Source organism: Egretta garzetta, unplaced genomic scaffold (assembly GCF_000687185.1).
Source record: "Egretta garzetta isolate BGI_Z169 unplaced genomic scaffold, ASM68718v1 scaffold231, whole genome shotgun sequence".
Classification (NCBI taxonomy): domain Eukaryota; kingdom Metazoa; phylum Chordata; class Aves; order Pelecaniformes; family Ardeidae; genus Egretta; species Egretta garzetta.
In genome coordinates, this window is record NW_009258727.1 from 2,578,903 (window position 1) to 2,600,444 (window position 21,542).

The window sequence follows — 21,542 nt, forward strand, 5'->3', positions numbered from 1 at the left end:
ATTCACCCTTGCTTCTTTTTTCTAGACCTTTGCTAAACAGATTTGCATTTTGTACAGTGTGCTTATATACTTGACTTTCAGGCATTCCAGATCATCATAGCAGTTCTTGTTTGCATTTATTGAGGTTAAATTTATCTTCCTTCAGCATGGGTGACTTGCATGACAGAACTGTTCACAGTGTCTGTTAAATTGTAGGCTCTATATTTTGTTAATATTTTCCAAACCTGACTGGAAACATTTAGAGTGACATTATCTAGGATCACATTTCCATTTTCACAGCCATACGATACATGTTGCTCATAGTCAACCTGTAATCAATTAATGTGAAAAGTTCTTTTTCTTCTTCAGTAAATTCCAACTGCTGACATTTCCAGAGTAATGCTTAGATTGTTATTATTAGTTCCTAAGAGTTTTCTGAAATCCTTACTATGAATTTTCATTCATATTCATTAGACAAGTTTTAAAGATCATACAATTTCTCTTGATAATCCAGCAAGCTTTCATTGTAGCAGTATCTCTGAACTTTAGGATATCAGCAAATTTAAACAACACATTGCTTCACTGATTTTAGCATTCATCCTATTTTGATACCTAGGGAATTCTGACAGTAATGTAATGATCCTAACATCACTATTTATTGTCATTTTCCTTTTAGATAATTCTTTTTTATGCATTTCTCTGGTCTAATTAATGATTTTCTGTGTCTATTCTATGGAACTGATATTTTACTAAAAGTCCAGAAGCACGGCATCTACCCTGTTTCTTTCATTCAGACAATAAATTTGTTAAAGAAAGTTACCAGCCAGTTTGTCAGCCACTATGTCTGCTAAAATGATGTTGCAGGTTATTTCATCTGACTGAGCTGATTCACCATCATCATCTCCACAGTAGAAATAGTAATCAATACTTAAATAATACTGTGAATTATTTAAAAGGAATAACAATAGATATTTTGGCATAGTAAAAAGGTGAATGCTTTTTAGATATGGTGGACTTAAAGACAAGAGAAAAATTACCTAAAGCTGCTGTCAGCACTGGGAATGAAACTCATTTCGTTTGACGACCCAAGGTGATGTTAGGTTTTTTATTCCACAGAGTAGACTATGACAAAATGTAATAACATGCCTGCACTTTATGAACTTTATGGTAGCGTATGGAGTGGTTTGAGATTAACATAAATTAAAAAAATGACTGTATATTTTTGGAAGAAGATATTGAACCCAAATACTTTTATGGTGCCAAGATGAAGAGGGAAATAGAACAGAAATTAGTAGAATTCATTGGGCTATATGAATCCTTGCTAGTTGGTCTGAAAACTCAGTATACATACAATTTTTTTTTCCACATTTTACTAGTAGGGCTTCTGATGGAATATAGATGTTTACTTTGATGAGTATCATAAAATTCTAACGCCATTCTATTTCTTTGTCTCTGAAAATTATCAGGGTGAACCGTTATGAATAATTATATAATGGAAAGAACTGGAGATTTTTCTGTTTAACAGGGGACATAAATATCTTAAGAGAAATTTTAAAAAAAAAACCAAACAAAACCAGGTACAGCTGTAATTTCATAATATTCTGCTCAGCCTTTCCAGCATGGTTTCTTTCATGCATATTAACCAGGGTTCTTAACATGTAAGGTTTCAAGAATTCACCCTCCACATTTCAATCCAGCAAATTATTTTATGATCTCATGTTATATGTTAATCATTATTTTGCAGCATATAGCCACAAACTTGGGAAAGATCATTTCACCTGTGCACTTTTCACTGAAGCTCTTTGGCATGCTTTTTTGTCTTTTTTTCTTTTTTTTTTTTTTTTGGTCTTCACTAACTAGTACTCTCAGAGTTTGTCCAGAGGATTTACTGGCTTCAGACACAAGTATCTTGGCTACCTATGCTCTACAATACTAATAATCTGCAATAATTAAGCTCTACCTAGTGAACAGGAGTCGAATCCTGCCCAGGAACCTTCTCATCCTTACATCTGCCACTTTGTTTTTTAAAACTGCCAAGCATCAAAATAGCTTTCTCTCTGTAAACAATACAATAGTATTAAACAAAAATTAAAATAACTGGTAATAATCTTTTCACTAACAAATTGCAAATCTTGCTGGCTGCAGTCCTGCACAATGACATGACTATGCATGTACATACATGCACTCACATCATTGCTCTTTATTTCTGAAAAAAATTAAAATCTGCTTTACTTTTTATTTTGGTGCAGAAAGTTATAACAGACAAGATCCTATTATTCTCAGATCTCATTTCTCTTCATCAGAAAAATCACTGAATTAAATCACTGAATAAACCAAATCCATTAATGCAGAAGCATAATTGCCCGTATTCCCAATTGTAGAGAATGGAAACTCAAGATTACAACTGAGAAGAAAATGGTCCACAAAGTTCTGTACAAGAAGTTCTGTCTGTATCCAGGCACAAGAACTTATATCCAGCAATACAGGTAGGAAGAAGCACCAATGTGCATGAACTTGAAGATGTTCCAGCTGACTGACAGGAAAATAACCATACCAGTTTTAGCGTGGGTCCCTAAGGAAAGTACATTTATATGATCACGCTGGGTATGTGTGTCTATGGCTTTTGAACCACTGGCCAAATTCAACAGGTTCTCAAAGAGACATAAGGATCTTTAATCCATAAAGTTCCTACAAGTTTTATGAAAACCATCTGTCTTGTTTAAGAATAGCACTGTTAGTGACCTTACTCAGGGAAAGACTATAAGGTCATCTTAGCCTTATTATGCTCAAGAGAATCCAGACGTAATGCAGAAAGCTATAGGGAACAAACTTTTGCTGCTCACAGGATTATGTTAATATTATGTTATGTATAGGAAATTAGGGCTCAGTTTACAATTCTATTGAAAACTTCCTGTATAGAATCAAATAACAATTTAGGTTGGAGGGGACCTCTAGAGACCAGCTGCTCCTGGTCAGGCTACTCAGGGCCATAGACTCTCTGCTCAAGCCATTATGGAGCTTAAAAACTCTCTGTGAAATTTGTTTTTTCCTAATATCAAATCAGATTTTTCCTTGATTCCAATTCTGTCTATTTTCTCTTTTTCTTTTGCTGCACACCTCCAAGAACAGCCTGACTCAATCTTCACTATACTCTGCCATTAGAGGTAAAGATGGACACTAGGACCCCTGTTTAGCTGTCTCTTCTTCAGATTTAACAAAATCAGTTGTTACAGGCCCACCTTGTAGTTCTCCTATATATGTATCCACAAATCAGTGAAATGGCAAGGTTTCCTTTTTCTAACATTCATTTGTCTTACAGATTCTGATTTTTCTTTAATCACTAAATAAATAAACAACAGTCAGATGCTTAATTAGTATTATAGAATTTTCTGAGAAATGTAAGGAAAATGTGGGTTGTGTGGAAAAATTATAAACTACTTCGATTTAAAGGTGGTAATAAATCTTTTTTGTTGTTCTTTTGTGGTAATGAAGTAGTTTATTGGTTATATCTGCAGTTTTTCTTTTTAACTGCGTTATGATACTGTATAGGATCCCTACTTAACAATGAGCAGTGAATTTTGCACACCTTTAACAATCAGTCCCATCAACTCAAGTGTAGCCAACTGAGGAACCTAACTTCATTCTCATCTCACATCATGTGAAATTCAGATGGAAGAGAGGTGATGTCATTCTTTTAAATCCTGTTTTGAAGTTTTCCAGAAAAAGATCCCAGCAAACCTTTCACACATCATCAGAGTAATAATGAAATGTATTAAAACTAATGTTCATTTCTCTTTTGTGCTTTGAAGCAGAAGAGGAGTCCAATGAAATGAAGATTTATAACACTTAGTGACTCCTTGAAAAACGCAAAATACATAAAGCTTAAACTGTGCTGGATGGAACCCAGTATTTATGCTCTAGCAATGGCATTTTATTCTAATGTAAAAATCACAAGCCTTTTCACAAAAGCTGTGAAGAATGCGAATTGGCAAATGTCTTAAATATATGTCAGATATTGTCCTGGTTTTGGCTGGGATAGAGTTAATTTTCTTCCTAGTAGCTGTTGTAGTGCTGTGTTTTGTATTTAGAATGAGAAGAATGTTGATATCACACTGATGGTTTAATTGCTGCTGAGCAGTGCTTACACCAGTCAAGGACTTTTCAGCTTCCCATGCTCTGCCGGGTGCACAAGAAGCTGGGAAGGGGCACAGCCAGGACAGCTGACCCAAACAGACCAAAGGGCATTTGCATACCATATGATACCATATGACATCATGCTCAGTATATAAACTGGGGGGAGTTGGCCAGGGAGAGCAATCACTGCTCAGGGATGGGATGGGCATCAGTCAGTGGGTGGTGAGCAGTTGCATTGTCCATCACTTGTTTTGTATATACTTTTATCATTATTATTATTATTTTCTCTTCCTCAGCTGTTCTATTAAACTGTTTTTATCTCAACCCATGTGTTTTTCTTTTTTTCTTTCCCCCCAATTCTCTCCCCCATCCCACTAGGTTGTGGGGGGAGAGTGAGTGAAGAGTTGTGTGGTGCTTAGTTGCCAGCTGGGGTTAAACCATGACAGTCATATCATAATTTTTAAAAATGTATAAAATCAAATGCATGAGGAAAAGTATGTCAAGTAGTCAGCAGCAGAGAGTAGTGGACCCAAAGCTAAAAATATATGTATCAACCAACTGTAGTTGAACTCACTGTTCAAAAATGTGTGTATAACAGAATGTGTTTCACACTCAATTGGAGTCAGTCAGGTCACACCACGGTGAACATAATACCATGAGAAGAGTAAAGCATCAAGATTTGCTCAAGAAAATATACCTTTTTATTGGAGGAGGGGGAACACATAAAAGTAGGTGAACATTAATATGAAAAATATTTTTCTTCCTTAAAACCATAGATAAGAGTACTGATATTGATGACAAACAAAATTTTTAAAATGTTTTACTATCCTCTTCCCATCTCATCTATGTACATGTTTATCACCTGGTTTAACATCTTAAAAAATTATGTTAGAAAGACATTTCAAGCTATCATTTGAGACTGTGATGTACCAAGAAAATGTAATACACGTTATATGTAGTATACAGTATATCCATCCCTCGACTAAATGTGATCTTGCTGCGGTAACCCACCTAGGGAACAGGCTGTGACCTTCTGGATTAATTTTGGGTTTGAATTCTTACTCTATATCTAGTTATACAAAATGCAACATGATAGTTTGGAAGAGCCAAATATGTCTCAGCATTGGTAGGGTTTTGGCTGAGAGGCAAATGCTCCTGGAAAGGTACAGACAAAAAGTAAAATTTCTTTGCAAGGATACTTTCTGGCTAACTAGAAGTAATAGCAAAATCAGTGTGATAATAACTCTACAAACTGCTTTAGCTATAAGACAGTAGAGAAGGACACTCAGAGTGACAATCTGCCTTTCTTGCAGGTATGTTTTGCATGCCTCAGATCTGCTCCTCAGTTAGTACATGCATTTGGTAACAAAAATTTCTTTACAGGGTTCTAGAAAAAGAACCAGTTCATCTAAGCTTAAGCAGCTACAAGGTCTTGTCATAACAGGCTGCAACCAAAAAGAAAGACACAGAACTTTATGGTTACTTCTCTGCTAATACAATTAAAAAGAAAAAAAATTATAAAACCAGGCCAAGGACTCATCTCTGGCACAGAGGGAGAACTGCATATGAAAACTTGCATTCATACAAGTAAGTTCCCTTTCCTTCCAAACCATTATGGCTTTGTCCTTCCTGATTGCTAATTGAAAAAGCCCCTGTTCTGTAAGTAGGTGCTAATTAATCATTAATACAGTTAATCAAGAGATAGTACTTGAATCAGTGCCCTTACCCAGTTTGCTAAATCAGGCAAAGCCTGTATGAGATTCTACCTTTTGGAGTCCAGTTGGACATGTGCCCACTTAGATGTGTTCAACTTGCATCTCAGTCTTTCTTGCTAGCTGTCCTGTCTCTTACACCTCTGAATCCTAGACATTCCACCTTCTCTCGCTGTGTCTGGATCCAGGGTCCTGAAGACACTGGGTTAGAAGTGGGTGAGTCACAGCTGCTTACGCCTGAGATTTTAACTAACAGGGTGAAAAACCTCAGCTCATTTCTGTGCAAGCCAAACCAATTAGTTTGTCATCTCCAAAGGTCGTTCATACTGACCTGTTTTGATTTTGCAGTGAAATGGACAAGGTACACTCACATGGTTAGTGACCAGCAGTTACCATCAGCATCTCATTTGGAGAAAGTAGTCAGCTGCTGCTTAAACTGTCTATAAACTGCAAATGAGGCTGTAGGACAGATGTCTTCCTTCAATCCAGCTGGCTCAGTACCTGACATTGCTCCTCAACACTTTCACAAAACATGTGAGCATTTTGAAAATCTATCATCATTGCAGCACTGTGAAAACCAGCTCTGTTATTTTTGACCAAAAATTTGGTGTTAAATTGTTCCAGCAAACTAGGGAGTGTTCATACAAATTGTGCCACTGACAGATCAATGAAGGCCAGAACTTTTTAGGAAGGCACAAAAAGCAGCTAAAGAAAGTAATTTTTCTATTGCCATGGAGCAATCCAGAAGAAGATATCTGTTTTCAGATTGTTGACATGAACTTTACTTGCCCTTTTCAATGCAGTTATTTGTTTGCTAAAACTAACTGCACTAGTGGTTTCAACTAACCTGTTAGATTTCTAATTAGAGAAATAAAATAAGAGTAATCACATTGAGATTATGCATCAGCTGAGAGACAGTAAACTCAGTGGAGTAATTCCTATATAACTGCAATTCCCAAATTATGTTATACAGAAAGTTCTAGGATACAGATTTGTTAAGACTTGCTGTTAGCAGAATTAAACTTCAGCTATTCCCTGAATTTTATTTCTTGAACCTTTGCAATGTGCAGTGGAAACTCACAAGATGCCAGATCAAGAAATTAATCAGTCATAATCTTGCCCTGGACCAATGATGTAATGTGGATGTGCTACAATTTCTGATCAAGCCCAGCAGATAGTTTGTAATGCTTTTATAAATGCTTCTATTTGGTCAAAAATCAGTTCATCACGTGAAACTAGATAGAGAGTTATGTTTTCCATCAGACTTCCTATTTCCTCAAATTTTCAGAGGAAGACAAAATAAGTGTCTAGATTATCTGCTTTAGGCAACTTGGTTGGTATCAACCAGATACTCAAGGTCTACAAAGATCCAAGGCTACTGGTTAAAACTCGGGAGCTACAATGTATCAAAAAAAAAATTAAATTAAAGTAATATGGTGGGTATCTAATGGAACTACAGAGAGAAAAGCAAACTACTTTTTCTTTATTATCTAGAAATTCTGAAATATTTTTCCTTCTAATTATTTACATCAAAATTGAATCAATTCTTTAAGCAGCAATAATACTGTGTTCCTCAGTAATGTGATATGTCTCATTTACTTTTAGCTATCCATAAATTTGCTATCGTCTAAGCTACTTCTCCCAATTCCCTCTAAGGCAATGAAGAGAGGCAGTCACTTCATCTGCTGTTTTATCTTATCCGTTTTAAAAACCTGTTTTAGAATAGGATGAAACGGCCTCCAGAGATGCCGCTCTCTCTCATTACCTAGTTATATTGCAAAAAACAGTGTCCCCAACTTACACACATGAATTGAGCAGCAGAGAAACTAAAGTCACACACGACATCTACACCTGAGCAGGATTCAGTAAAATATTCCTGAGTGCCACTGACATTCTCCATGTACTAGATCAACAAAATACAAAACTCATTCCTCAGTTCCTCTTTTCTCTCTTTTGCATGATTACCCTACTTTTACAAAATATCTTTCTTCAGATGAAAGAAGGTTCTTTGTGTAGTTGCCTGTGTTAGAATCTAAGAAAAGGAGATGATTCTTAAAAACAAGAATGAAAAGGATAGTCCTAGTACCAGAGGAAGTGAACTATCTAATGACTTATGGACAAAAATAAAGGGAAAAAGAAATAAATTAATAATTAACAACAACAACAAAAAGCCACATCCAAAGGTGGCTTTGTTGAGAAATACTTATGTAAAGACATGGAAATATGTGTTCTAACTTTTTAAGTAGACAGATTGAATACTCAAAAGGTACACAAAGAATATCGCTTCTCTAGTAGAAAGTTTAGCTCATCTGTCAGATCTGTAATCCATCTGTCACTGAAGAAACAACCAGAAAATTTCAGCCAAAATGATTCAGACATTTCTAAGAACAAGTGAAGTAAAAATATTTTCTTTGCCTATGTTAAAAATACCCTGGCAGACTTTTTTTGAGAACGTTTAGCAATTCTTATTTTAGGGTGACAATGTACATGTTGCTGACTGATGGAGATGATCTTTGTGTCTGGGATGTGTCTTTGCTGTTGATGAAAATCCATCAGTGTGAAGCCAGACTGCTGTGGGTTTGGGGAAAAGAAACGTAAAGCTTGCAAAAGTTTTATAGGTACTTTTTTCTACAAAGAATAAAAGCATGAAGGTGCAGGAAATCGCTTGACATTTCCACACTCTGCAGTGTTTGATTTTGCCATATGTTCTCTGAAGCCTTATCTTTGTATGTGTGATTGTGTGCATATATACATGTGTGTGTGTTTGTGCTGTGTGTTTGACATTGATATTTATTTAGTTGTTTGAGAAACAAATCAAGCTTTCTTTTTTATATGTACAGAATCAGGCGTCTGAGATGTTATTGATGCAAAACTAAAATATATCCAAGACCAGTAGTATTTTCCAAAAGGGTATCTTTTATTTTTTATTGAAATTACCATGCACCTATTTCTTTACTCAGATTATACTCCTAAGCTTGTCTATTTACTTTTACATATATTGATGGGAGTGCGTTTTTCCTTTACACACACATATATTAACAGGAAGAGAAAGCACCACCGATGTTTTTGGTTCACTGTTTAAAGCACTTGATATTCTGTCTTATGAGTTTAAGAAATGGTGTTTGAAGAGTGCAAGAAGCACGCAGAAGAAAACTCAGCATATTGCATGCAAACCCGTTTCAAATCACATGGGTTTGAAAGGATTTTGGAGCTGTCTGTTTCATAGTAAAGAATTGTGGAATTGTAGAATAAATGCACCTCTCAATGTGGCATCTTTATTCTTCCTTGGCTAAAAACTGTCGCGCAAGTCACAAGCCATTCCTGATCCAACTTCAGGTAGAACAAATAAAAGGAAAGGTACTAAAGAATTATTTAAATATAGAAACACCCTCCAGAGACACTCTTTTATTCATTGCAACAGGGATCAATTAACAGGGAAGTCCAGAAATGGCCTTGTATTCAGTGATAAGGCCGGCCTGTGTTTGACAGAAGATTTCCGTGTCATATTTTCATTAAACACACTGAGAAGAGATTAGCAAACAGAGAAGAAATGACAAAACCATCTTCTCCATTTACAGTTATCTGACTGAAAATTTTTCTTTTTCTTTTTATCTTCCCCCCCTCACCCTTAGTATTAGTTAAGGAAAAGACAGGGAAACAACTGCTGGAAAATCCTGGCATCACATGTTTCTTGTCTGAAATGACCAAAAGATGACGAATGTCCAAAGAGCTGTTACCGTGTCGAAGGCACTGTGTGTCAGTTAGGTTGCCTCATTGGTCCCTATTCGCTCCAGGATCTGAAATGCTTTTATTGTACAATATCATCATTGCCACAAGGCCAAACATGTTCAGATCAAAACTGCACCCACCCCTCTTTGAGTTGGTGCACAGAACAGGTTTGAATAAGAGTATGAACGGTAGATTCATATATAGTCATCTCATGTCTCCCACATTAATTGAGTGGAGATAAAAATACAATTTATTTATATATTCTGATCAATATAACCTTGAATAAATTTGGTGGGTTTGTTGTATCAATGGTTGTTGATTACTAAAACACATTATTGAGTTTCCAGTAATGTTCTTCCTTTGAGTGTGCTGTTCAGACTTTTTTTTCTCCTATTATGTTTATCCTTGTGTCTGTTATTGTCCCTTTTGAGCATAATAAAAGCTGTGTTATTTACAGTCCTGGACTATTTAAGAGAGCTCAGTCAGACTATCCTCTCAAGACAAGATATTTGCTTTTTATTAACCAGAATATGTCATGAATATGTCTGTTTTTCAAGATTTTATTTTAAAATTTAAAAGTAGTTGTAAACCAAAACAAAGGATCTCTAGGAAGATGCAGACCTCTGCTGAATTTCTACAGTCCTAATACAAGCTGGTTTTGAAGAAGAGTAAAATGATTGAATGTCTTTTTGCATTTTCTTTTGTTTGATTGCTAAGACAAACAAAGCAGTCTTTTAAATGCAACATCTCTAAATATGTTAGGCTACATAGCCTTTTCCTGTTTATAATTTATATTACTGCCTCATAATGAAAAAAAATATGAAAATGAGGAGGAGAGATGTCATTAAAAGATAATTGTTTTATCTGCAATTTAATCCCTCAAATATCAGGCTACAATTTTCCTTCAGGAGATGGAATACTTTTAAATGGCATTGCTAATTTGAGTGGAATATCAGGACATTAATCAACCAACCGTAACACTACTTTGCTGGGTAGGCATGACAAGTCTTTAAGGAATTGAGCCTGCAACATGAATTTCTAAGGCATCTGGAAACACAAATAATCCAGTGGATAGTTATAAGTCTACATGAACTGAGGTGTGGGACCATCACATTTACATTCATATTTAATTCCAAGGTTAAATGAGTTGTGGAGGAATAAAGCAGTTTTGTTTGTAGTTACTATGCTGAAAACAATATCCTTGAAGCTTTGACTAGCTATATTCTCTATATTTTGTTTAATTTAGCTGTCAAAGTAGAGCTGCCCTCAGCATGTATAGAATAACTCACTAAAAGGTCATCTTTGAATGTATTTTCATATTGCAGGTAATCAAAACAAAGTATAGCAGAATTTTGTTGGTGACTGATAGCAGAGCAGATATGGAACAGGATCACTGGGATGTGATGATGTGAGTAGTCCTAATGAAATGCCACTAAAGCTACTAACCATTTAGACTGGAAAATAGGCTCATGTGGGATCTAATGTTTCACTCATGGTAAAGCTTGATTTTCTGGCTCAGTAGCTGCCAGCCACATGGGTGGTGTTGCACCTACCTGATACAGCGAGTGAAACGCACCACTTCACTCTGTTCTTCCTCTTTATTCCTTTTGAATTGTCAGGGTTATAAAGACAGCTGTTTCATGCTGCATAATTCACAGTGTGTGCTTTTCCTTAACTGTAACATTACATTTACATTTCCAGGTTAACATTTGTGGGTTTGAGAATACAATAATATACTGTAAATTACTCTTTTTTTGCATGTAAACAAACTGTGAGGGAATGAAAATGCTCGATATAAATGGCTACCTGCCTCATAAGACCCCATGCAGACTCAGAAGACTGAGGAACAGGGCTCTGATGTAACATGGCAAGAAACAAGCATATTAGGAAAAATATCACAGCCGTTAAATTCATCAAGCTCTACTTCTGGGGCATTATACTTATCACAGAATATCTGAGTTTGGAAGGGACCCCTGGAGATTGCCTAATCCAACTCTTCTGCCTCAGACAAGGGTCAGCTAGACCAGGTTGCTCAGCAATGTGTCCAGTTTGGTTTTAAATATCTCCAAGGATGGAGACCCCACAGCTTCTCTGGACAACTTATTAATTATCATTATTGACTTATAGTATTATAATGTTTGTCAATCAGTAGAAGTTTGATCAGATCAAGAAAACAGGATTTATCCTTTGTAAATGACAGAAGTTAATTCATTCAAACACATCTGCAAGATTCCCACATATAAACTTAAACATTGGAAAAGGTTTGGAAAATTCTTTTTTTTTTTTTTTAATCTTTCTCATTTGTTTCACAGTTTAAGGCAGAACCAGGAGCAGAAATATAAACTCCATCAACAACCACCTTCTGGCCAAGCAACAGAGTACCAAAAGCAAACAATCTCCTCAGCATTACTGGGAGTCTAATCAATTAATTTGAAAATTCCAGTTTGATTTGCTAAGCTGGACAGCGCATATTTGGTTCATATTTGCATTCAATAACTGAGATACATATCTGTGTGGAAAATTAAGTTTCTTCAAGTTGTGTTCACCATTTCTGTCAGTAAATGATTTTTTTGGTTTTTTTATTTAACCTTTGAACAGCACAAGTTTACTTCTTTATTAGTCACTTTAATAATATTTACACCAAGTTTTCAGGAAGATACTTCAATATCTTTTAAAATTAATCATTATTTAGTTATACAGATCTACTTTCCATAATAAGAAGGAATGGACAGTGCTAGCTGTTGTTGAATGATTTAGAGTTTAGCTCTAGAAAAGATCAAAGACAGCAGTTTTTCATGAAAAATGGCACCTGCAACTTAATGATTACAATAGTTATTCTCTCACATGTTGAAATAAATGAATTCTCTCAAAGAAAAGTAAATTAGCAAGAAATGTTCTTGGAATTTACAGAATTCTGCTTACTTCATTGAACTTCTGATCTGTTTCCCATTTCTTAAGAAGAGCTTATAAGCTCCAGACTAGAGCTTCCAAACTAAAGCTTCTAAGCTTCCCATCTGTAGCTCTCAGAGTCAGGCCAGCATGAATCACAAGGAGCCAATTACTGCAAAGTGTTGCCATGCCAGCAGTGGCATTCACTTTTCTTTAATATTTTCACTAACCTTATTTCCCCTGTGAGCAAAATAGCTGCTGCTGTTTGTTCAGACTTGGCGGTCGTGGTAGAACTAGCTGTCAGACAGCCTGAGCTCCTCTTGCTAATTTCAAGCTCTGTTGAGCAGTACTGTGGTGGCAAGACTATCACTCAGTGCTTAGGAACAGCCCCAGCAGGGGGTGGGAAAAAAAAAAATAAGGAAATCTATAGATTTTGCTTCTCAGAGAAAAAAAATACTGGAGTTTTTTATGGAAGAATTCACTGTTACTCACTTCTTTAAGCAAAAGTGACTAAAAGGAATCATAAGATACTGGACAGCACCAGCTGCCAACATATGCTAACACAGGGTATAGGGTCAATTAGGATGATTAGAAATGTTAAGAATATCTGAATGAGAATAATTTAGCTTACTGAAATGATTCATTCTATAATATTATGGCCAAGGTAGCACATATCTGAGCAGAATAGGTATAGAAAGACAAAGATAAATTTAGAAATAAAGAGACAGGCATAGTGATGTAGAATATACCTACCACTTTCCAATAGCTCAAAACCACATTGTTATATTTTTTCTTCCTTTTATTTTTTATTTCTGTAAGTGACATAAATTACATATGACACTATTAACCAGAGAGAGAGTACACAGACATCTTAAGTAGACCCACTTCCAGGCCATTAGCAAATACTGCCATTGGGGGAAACCATTCCTTATCAGGAGGATATAGAGTTCAACAAAGGGAAATGCCAAGCCATGACCCTGGAAAGGAATGTGCCCATGCACCAGTACATGCTGAAGGGCCAAGCAGCTCAAAGGCAGTTTTTCAGAAAAGGACCTAGGGGTCTGGGTGGACAAAAAGTTGAACATGAGCCAGTGATGTACCCCTGCAGCACAGTATGCCAAAAGTATCTGTAGTTCCATTAACAGAAAAGCATTGACAGCAGGTTTAGGGAGGTGACCTTTTCATTCTGCTCAGCACTGGTGAGACACACCTGGAGTGCTGGGTTCAGGTTTTGGCTTCCTAGTACATGAGAGACATGGGCAAACTCAAGCGAGTCCAGCAGAGGGCCATGAAGCTGATGAAGGGACCAATGCAACTGACATGTGAGAGGCTGAGAGAGCTGGAGCTGTTCAGCCTGGAGAAGAGAGGGCTCAGGGGGATCTGATCAATGTATAGAAATACCTGATGGGCATGAAATAAAGAAGGTAGAGTCAGACTCCTCTTGTTGGTGCCCAATGTCAGGACAAGAGGCTGTGGGCACAAGTTGAAACACAGGATTTTCTTTTTAAACATAACCGCTTTTTTCCTGTGAGGGTGACTCAGCACTGGAACAGGTTTCCCAGAGATGTTGTGGGGTCTCGATCCTTGATTGACAGATGCTCTCCAGAGATCCCTTCCCACCTCAACTGTTCTAGGATTCTGTGATTTTATAAAAGGCTGAAAATATTCAGCAGACAAGATCTGGCTATATAGAGAGGAATATCCTGAGAATGTCCTCCAGAAAAATCTGGTGAAGAAGTGAACAATAGTAGGAGATAGATAGCTGTGTCTGTGATGACAATAATGAGAGTATGCTGACTTAATACATTGAAAAATCTCATGGTCTAGACACTGTTAAGGTGGAAAAAATGGTCATGGCCCATATTTGTAACAGTACATGGGACAGTAGAATAGAGATTTTGGAGCCAAAATTAAATGAATGGCTGAGAAATAAAAGACCAAGACTGACCAAAGATATGCACCAGTCTGGACAGATTAAGTTTCTGTTCAAATAAAAGACAGTTTTGTGGGGAAAATGTAATCAAACTCATTAAAAACTGGAAGAATCTTATTAAATAGGTGGAATGTCTATTTTATGAAACTGCCTATTATGCTAGATGAGCTTCATCTAAATGAAAATAGAACCATGATGCTGAAACTTAAAAGTTTGTGGGGAACTTTTAAACTAAGCACTATGGGAAAGTCCAGAGCTGCAGAAGAGCACACAGATCATATTAAAATAAACTTTTTAAGTAAAGTGAAGTGAGGAACAATGACGAATTAAAAAGCCAAGTTCATTTTCAGCAACAGACTTATGAACTTCGGGTAAGGAAGCTAATCTTTCAAAAATGTCATGCCAGGTTACAAATTACTTAAGTAGACAGACAAATGTTTTGGCTATAGCAAATAAAGTAATAAGCCACATGACTAAAAATAAAAAAAATAAAATATTAACAGAAAAAGGGAAGAGGAAGATATTATGACTCATAACAATTTTTGTATACTGTGACTAAGAAAGACCAGAAAAGCTGAAAGAACAATAAAACCAGTAATGATGTGATATTTCTAGTTATTTCCAGGAAAATTTGGATAAACGTCTGGACAAGTAGTATCAGACCATACTTCATATTATGGAAGCTACTTTTTTAGACTTCAGCTTCTTCTTGAAACAGCTATTTAGAAAGCCTGCTCTTGTCAGTAGAGTTCTTGTGAGATGTACATTGGACTTGTTTCAAAATGTCCCTCTCAAAGAGACTTTTTAAGTGTGATACTCTCCAGTTCAAAACTATTTCAGGAGTGAAACACAAACATAAAGAAATCACTACCAGAGGTGTTCACTTTCAAAAAGGGAAATTATGTAAAACCAGAAAACTTGCTAAAAGTAAACTAAAAGAACCGGCCAAAGAATAAAGCTTCTGTAGATAGTATGGATCTTCCTTCAAAGTAGCTATAAAATCAATCTAGTTAAAGAATAGAAACAATAGAGAACAACAATAGTTAAGCAGTAAAAATGAAATGGATAACAGAAGTAAGGAGTTCTCTTTTAAAAAATTAGTATTGTGTCCAGATAAGGTGAATGGAAAAGAACATAAGCTCTGCAAATTAAACCTGAAACTTTAATAAGCCAAAAAAAGACTTTGAAGAATAATTTGATAAAAGCATAATAAGTTGTTTTAAACCATGTTAGAAGCAAAGTACTTGCTACAAGGTTTATACGGTCAACAGATACTTAATATAGGAAAGGAAGGATACTTAAGAAAACAAAGGAATAAGACCATGGTAGAAATCTGCAGCAGTAATTTGCACCGCTTTTTCACTACAGAAAAACTTAAGAGTCCCATGCAGGAGCCTTTCCTCACAGGAAATGACTTGGAGGAACTGTCTCAAATTACAGTGTCAGCTGAATGTGAGAACAAATAAATAAAATAAATAGTAACTCCTTGCTAAGTCTAGGTAGTATTTAGTTCTAAGTACTAAAGGAATTCAGAGTTAAAAAATTCTGTAACTGGTAACTGTTATATAGACTAACATTCAAATTAGATGGAAAATGGGAGGAATGAAAGGCTAAAATGACAGCAACTTTGGAAAAGTGCTTCAGGGACAGTCAAACTGTTACAGACAAATAGGTTTGATTTCAGAAAAAAAGGTTAATTGTTTAAATTTCTAATAAAGAACAGAATAAGTAAATATTCAGTTAAATAAGCTAACATGGAGAAAGAATCAACACAACTTTTGTAGCGGGAAACTATGTTTCGCAAACCTATTAGAGTTCTCTGAATTAGTCTGCAGGCTTGCAGGGTGATGCTCAGTTTGTTAAACACACTAGACTTCCAAAAGCCTTTGATAAGAAAGTGTCAGCAGCAAAAAAGTTTGCTGATTATGCATAATTATACAGCATAGTAAAAATAAAATTTGATTGCGGAGAGATCTCACAGTATGGGGAGTCTGGGTAATAAAATGAGAAATTATTATAATGTAAAAGCCCATGGATAAAACAATATTAGCTATTGATGCACAATCATGGGCTCTAAGTTAGCCATTATATCTGCTCTGAAAGAAGAGCTTGGAGTCACTGTGGATAGATTTATAAAACTATCAGCTCAGTGCTCAATGGCTAATTGCGCTGAAGACATATTGCATTTTGAAAATTATTAGAAAGGATAAAGGAACAAAACAGAAAATATCATTGTGTCACTGTATAAACCTCTAGAGAGGTATGAAGTCTGTATGGAAATCTCAAAAGGGGTAGCCCTTGAAAGGCCTAAAAAAGAAAAGGGTATACAAGATCATCAAGAGAAATGTAGGTTTCATGTTTGACTGTCAAAAAAGTATTGCATATAAAAGCAAATGTAGCTTTTTATTGAAAAATATATAAAGGACACAAAGCTACCTTTACGGGCTCATGGTCTCAGATTTTTCTACAAAGAGACAAAACCAAGCAATCAAACAGAACTTTTTATCCAGGACCAGGGCTGGCATTTAGCCAAAGCTAAGAATAAAAAATTTCTCACATGTCTATCCAGGAAATACCTAACTTGCCCTGAGTAAGATGTAAGAGTAAGATGTCTGCCACTGAAATTTATGCATTATTAGTCTGCAATACAGTTCATATGCTGTTGTTAATGTGCAAAGAGTAGAATTTTAGGAAGATAATGTCTCTAAATAAGTAAAAAAGTTTACATACTTATTAAAGGCTTTGGAGAAGACCAGAATATTCAGAGTGATGTACAGAAACAGACAGGAGAAAATTTATATCCTAAAGGGATATTAATTAGAAGAAGAAAGAGCAAAAACATTGAAAAGTAATCAGTACAACGTCTTCAGTGTTATGATCCATTTGACAGAGAGGGATAGACTCAATGACTGCTTAAAGATCACTGACTACTTTCTGGCCTGGAATTCAACTGAACATTTTCCATCTCCTGGATCATTTTATATACTTGTCATGATCAAATGTGAAAAGTATCCAGCGAGCACTATAAAATCATTAGATGATTTTGGTAGAATGGCTGAGATGGAATGGTTAACATTCGATCTTCTGTGAGTAAAACACATGTATGAAGCACTATAATGTGTATATCCAGAGATGCGTGGCTCCTCTTGCTTCAAATAATCTGTCCATTTTGAACATTTTCTTGACTGTTTGAAATCAAGGCCATGCAGCAAAAAAAACCCTGTTTAGGACTAGCTATATGCAAAAGAGGAAGTTTTGAAGATCACATGCTTTTGTATTACTAAAACCAGAATTCTTGAATGGGATTCATCTGCCCCAGTTTAGGCATTTAAAATTTAGCCAGCTTAATTTCAAATAATCTCACAATGTTTTCCTTATACTTAAAGGAGAGAAATAGGTATCTCCAGAGGGCAATTCAGCTTCCCACTTTCCCTTATTTTAAAATCCTGGTTTGGAATGAAATTAATAGGTCTCTAGAGGTGTCTCTTTCTCTCCACTGAGAGGGACCCGTATCTTATTAGACTTATATGGATAACTTCTAGATGCCTAAATTAGGGGAGAAAAATACCATCTTTATCAATCTTTTCTTTACCGCTGGGAAATATTTTTTGGCATTGTGCATCATTCAAATGAAGCAAATTATTTTCTATTAACTTTTAAAGATAAAGTGCATTTCTCATAAACTTCCGTCAAGAAAGTTTTAGTTTAAAGTCAGACTTCTCCAGGAAGTTATGTCCAGGTGGAAATAGGAGTTTATTACTGAAAGAAATTTTGTAACCTTAACTTATAGAGTTTGACTGTAATACACATGTAAGAACAAATTATGTTTTGTTGCCATGACAACAAAAGTAAAAAGCAAGAAAACTAATGGAAGCAATTTACAGCTCTGTGGGACAACCAGAGATACAATAACATACTGCATTTCTTAGAGAAGAAAACAATATGATCTATCCAAGTTCTTATTTTATTGCAAGAAAAGACACAGCACATGACAATAAGGAAAATCGCATTTCCAATAACCAAAAGTAAGGTTTATTTAATAGTCCATCAGGTGAGTATGAGGAAGCATATATATTTCAATCTAAGAATTCCTCTCACTCACCCCTACCTATCCCATCCCATACTAGGGGGACAAAAATGCTCAGTTTTGTTGTTATTATTGTTATTATTGCAGTGGAATCCCTGTTCTTTTATTCTTCCTTTTTCCAAAAAATTTAATATTGTTTTCATAAACATTTAAAAATTGTAACGAGGGCAGTGTGATCCAACATTTTTATTGCACAGGTACTCTGCAGAAGGCTATATAGCCTATAGGCCTAGAACACAATAAAAACAAAAGAATGCCTGTGTCTGAGAAAAGATTAAATGCTTTTCTTAAAAACATATGGCCAAATTGTGGCCTCTGATTTCAGAACAAATTTGCTATTACGTCTAGAGAGAATTATAGGTTCAATGGGAGAGTCTGTCTTCCAATGGTTTTCATTGTCCCAATCATATTTTAAAAGATGGCGAAACTGGCAAAAATGTAGTTTGAAAATTGTCTTTAAAAATGTTGCAGCAGCATCTAAAAACTTGACCTTGCATAATCTTGCCTGTGTCACAAGGCATTACCCAGAGTAATACAATATAATCTATCATTGAAATTTACGTTTTTTTCTACTGTTAGATTCCTAAAATTTCCTCACAGAGGTGATTAGCTCCAGCGCAGGCATGTTCCACAGCAGAGCAGGGGATCATGGCATACAGGGGGGTTTCCTGAGCTGGGGAAACTCCAGGAGAGAGCAGAGACCCACCAGGAGCCAGCAGCTCTCATGAGAGCAGCTGATGAGGCCTGGCCAAGGACAGGAGTAATGGGGGCTAACCTCCGCTCCCACAAAAGGCAGCCCCAGGCTGCGAGCAGGAGCACTGCCAACAGGACGTGGCATGGTAGCCAGGGCATGGCACAGGAGGGCACACGGAGAGGACGACTCCTCATGGAGGGCCATTCCACTGGCTGAGTGGGAAACTTGAAGTACACATAACCTAGCAACCAAGCACCATTCTGTGACCATCTGCACAGGTTGAGGGCGCTCATCCTACCTGACCCTCAAGACAGAATGATGGGCACTCTTCTGCAGCTCCAGCTGGAGGGTCTGCACCATCTACCCCGGCGGTGGCCAATGCCTCCACCCAGATGGAGCTACTGAAGGGAGAGGCTGCAGTGCAGACCTCAGACCGCAGGAAGTGCCTAGACCTTTCTCCTGGGGCAGGGGCAGGAGGTAGACTTGCCTGCAAAAGTTGTGCCCAGGTGGAGGACCTCCTGGAGCATGTGGCTGAGCTGCAGGAGGTGATCAGAAGGCTGTGTAACATCAGGGAGGCTGAGAAGGAATTAGATAGCCGGTTACAAGCACAGTCTGCAGTGGACCCACAGCCCGCGGCTGGACAGGCAAAAACTCCCTCACTGGCACACAGAAGAGAAGGGGGCCAATAACACAGAAGAATGGACAGCTGCAATGGCAAGGACCAGCAGGAGGAAGAGACTTCCCCCAAAGCCTGAGGTGCCCTTTGCAGAACTGTTTCACTTCTCTGCAGACTGAAGAAGAAAGACTCGTCACACCTGGAGAGATGCTGGAGCTGAGTTAGGCAGCCCAATCTGCTCCCTGCATAACAGCCAGCGCAGCTAAGAAAAGGCAATAGGTGATAGCAGGAGGTAACTCTCTTCTGAGAGGTACAGAGATACCCATTTGCCAACCTGATACACTCTCTATAGAGGTGTGCTGCTTACCAGGGGCTCATATCAGGGATGTCACCAAGAGACTACTAAGCCTCGTACAGTCCACTATTATCCACTGCTGTTTTTTCATGTGGGTACCAGTGATACAGCCAGGAGCAGTCTGAGGAGTATCAGGAAGGATTACAGAGCCCTGGGAGTGGTGGTAAGGGACTCTGGAGCGCAGGTAGTTTTTTCATCAATCCTTCCAGTCAAAGGGAAGGGGTTTGAAAGGGCAAGTTGAATCTGGTGAATCAACAAATTGTTACAGGACTGGTGCCCCAGCCAGGGGTTTGACTATTTAGACCATGGGACTCGCTTTGAGAAACCTGGTCTATTAGGGTCTGATGGGATCCATCTGTCAGCAAAGGGGAAGAGCATCTTCAGACATAGGCTTGCCAAACTGGTGGAAAGGGCTTTAAATTAAACTTGCTGGGGGCCTGAGGGAAACCTCAATCCATCCCACTCCTACTAGTTTGATGCCAGTGCCAGCAACAGATGCCCAGACCCTGGAGAAGGATCATAGATCAGCAGGAGAGCATCTGAAGAGCAGCACAAAGGAATTCCAGCCACCCAGCCAGTAAGAGCTTCATCAGGGGCCCAACTTAAATGCTTCTATGCAAATGCATGTAGCACGAGGAATAAGAAAGAGAAGTTAGAGACATACACATGTCTACAGGCCTGCATCTTATTGGCATCATAAAGGCATGGTGGGCTGTCTCCTGTGACTGGAGTGTTGGAATGGAAGGATACAGGCTCTTTAGGAAGGAGAGGCAGGGGAGACGAGGAGGGGGTGTCACCCTCTATGTCAATGACCAGCTGGAGTGCATAGAACTCCTGCCTGGGGATGAACGGGGAGCTGACCAAGAACTTACGGGTCAGTGTGATGGGTTAACCTTGACTGGATGCCAGGTGCTCACCAAAGCCGCTCTATCACTCCCTTCTTCAGCAAGACAGGGGAGAGAAAATATAACTAAAGGCTCATGGGCCAAGGTAGGAACAGAGAGAGATTATTTGCCAGTTACCATTCTGGGGAAAACAGACTCAGCTTGGGAAAATTAGTTTAATTTATTACCAAAATTCAAATCAAAGGAGGAGAGAATAAAAAAAAAAAACCCACCTGAATCTTAAAACACCTTCCCCCCACCCCTCCCTGCTTCCCGGGCTTAACTTTACTCCTGATTTTCTCTACCTCCTCCCTCCAAGTGGTGCAGGAGGACAGGGAATGGGGTTGCGGTCAGTTCATCACACATGGTTTCTGCTCCTCCTTCCTCCTCGGGGGCAGGACTCCTCACAGTCTTCCCCTGTTCCAGCATGGGGTCCCTCCCATGGCAGACAGCTCTCATGAACTGCTCCAGTGTGAGTCCTTCCCACAGGCTACAGTTCTTCGTGAACAGCTCCAGTGTGGGTCCATCCT